The sequence below is a fragment of the Melanerpes formicivorus genome, unplaced genomic scaffold (genome assembly GCF_026170545.1).
Source record: "Melanerpes formicivorus ecotype bairdi unplaced genomic scaffold, bMelFor1.0.p_v2 SCAF_1150, whole genome shotgun sequence".
Classification (NCBI taxonomy): Eukaryota; Metazoa; Chordata; class Aves; order Piciformes; family Picidae; genus Melanerpes; species Melanerpes formicivorus.
The window spans coordinates 47,501-50,000 of NW_027143502.1; the positions used below are offsets into that span (position 1 = coordinate 47,501).

General features: G+C 43.3%; 1 pseudogene; it reads left to right on the forward strand.

The window, feature by feature from the left end:
* Positions 1-2,500, forward strand: part of LOC137461128 (28S ribosomal RNA) — an 8,479-nt pseudogene that overhangs the window by 3,233 nt on the left and 2,746 nt on the right.

Here is a 2,500-nt window from a genome sequence, read left to right on the forward strand (position 1 = left end):
ACTGATTCCTCCCTCACATTGACTTCACAAAATGGTTCGGCAACTACGTAGCCTTTTTGTCACCATAGGCACCCAGACCAGTCCTGCAGATTGGCTGGAGGTTGCGACCAAACGTGATATGAGACTACCAGACGAGGAGATAGGGGTATGTCTGGCTGGAATAGAGTTCATGAACTCAATGATAGCCAATGACAATACTGCCTACGATCCTATCTGGAATGAGAAACTGATAGTATTGCCGGAGGTGTATGTAGGACCCACTTCTCCAGCTCATGGGAAAGATATCCGAGATGAAAGCACAGAGAGGAGCAGGAACGAGGAGGTGGAGTGTCCTGAAACCCCGAGCTCTATGAGTCAGCTCTCAATACTAACCGCATCGCCCGAGCTGGATAATACAGCTGACATCTGTCCTGGGACCCCCCTGGTGAAGATGCCAGAGGACAACCCGACATGTCCATGCTGTACCACTCGGGCAGGCAATATGACGAGATTGATTGACCATCTAAAGAGAGCCCATGGGAAAAGAAAGATCAATTTCCAATGTTCCCGCTGTGGGAAGACAAATGAAAAGCATCATAGTATCTCATGCCATCTCCCAAAATGCAAAGGGGTCCAAGAGCCTACCCAGGTAGAAGGGTTTATGTGTGAAGAATGTAAAAAATGTTTTAAAACTAAAATTGGCTTGGGACAACATAAGAGATTAGCTCACCCAGCCCTGAGAAACGCAGAAAGAATTGAAGCATCTCGCCCCAAAGAGACCTCTAAAAGAGGTGCTCACAAGAAAATCTGGTCCCAAGAGGAAACAGAATTATTACAGAAACTAAATCAAGAGTTTGAAGGGAGGAAAAATATTAACAAATTGATTGCTGAAAAATTAACAACTAAAACAGCCAAACAGATCAGTGAAAAGAGAAGACTATTAAGAGAAACTGGGGTGCCAGAAAGAGAGAAAACACAAGAGAGCAAGAACAGGTTAAAAGAGGAGAGGACTGTGATTCCATCTTCTGGTGAAAGGGAGCTGCTAGCCCACTATAAAAAGACTATTAATGAAAAGCTAACATCAGGGAAGCTGCCCATCCTTAAAAATACATATAAACAAATAATTGAAGGCAAAACAGACTCATTAAAATTACTCAATGAGGTAGCTCAGGACCAATATTTGTATTTGTTTGAGAAATCAATTGAACAGAAAGTGCCAAAAAAGAGCCAACGTAAACCTCAGCAGAAGAAACCTCAAAAGGAGTGGATGAGAAAAAGAGCCAGAAAGCGTGGAGAATTTCTCCGATTCCAACGCCTCTTCCGCTTAGATCGAGGGAAGTTAGCTAATATGATTCTGGATGAAAAAGACTCTGCGCAATGTGCCATCCCCCTGGAAGAGGTCAGTAACACCTTCAGATCTAGGTGGGAGTCTCAGAACTTATTTCAAGGACTTGGAGCATTCCAGTCTGTGGGGCGGGCGGATAATTCGGCTTTTAAGGAATTGATTACAGAGAAAGAGATCCTTAAGAATATCAAAGACATGAATAAAAAATCGGCACCAGGCCCTGATGGGATCACCCTGAAGGCCCTGCTTAAAATGGATCCAAATTGTGAGGAGATCAAAGAACTATTTAATCTCTGGCTGTTAAGTGGCAAAATTCCAGATGTAATAAGGGGATGCCGAACAATCCTAATACCTAAATCATCAGCGCCCGAACGCCAAAATGATATTAACAACTGGCGGCCAATTACTATTGGTTCCATCATCCTGAGACTCTATTCAAGAATCTTAACTGCGAGGTTGGCAAAGGCGTGTCCCATTAACCCCAGGCAGAGAGGCTTCATTCAATCTTCTGGCTGTGCTGAGAACTTAAAACTATTACAGCTATTAATTAGGAATGCAAAGAAACAAAAGAAACCCTTGGGGGTTGTCTTTGTCGATTTGGCCAAAGCCTTTGATTCAGTGAGCCACACCCACATCCTGGCGGTGCTAAAGCAAAAGGGCCTGGATGACCACATAATAGCATTAATTAAGGACTTCTATCAGAACATTCACACCAGAATCAAAACCAAAGAAGGAGAGTCTGAATCAATAGGAATCAAAACTGGTGTGAAACAGGGCGATCCCATGTCACCACTCCTCTTTAACCTGTGCATTGACCCTCTGTTATGTAAATTAGAAGAATGTGGGGAGGGGTTCCAACACGGGAATGGTAAATTAACAGCTCTGGCTTTTGCAGACGACCTAGTCCTGCTGAGTAAGTCCCAATCAGGAATGGAGAAAAATATTGAAATTCTAGAAGCATTTTGTGATTTAACTGGATTAAAAACGCAGGGGGAAAAGTGCCATGGTTTCTTTATTCAACCAACTAAGGACTCTTACACCATCAATGACTGTCCTCCATGGCTTATCAGCGGTACCCCTTTAAACATGATCCACCCGGGTCAATCAGAGAAATATCTTGGCTTGCAAATCGACCCTTGGGTGGGGATAGTTAAGCCCGAATTACAAAATAAATTA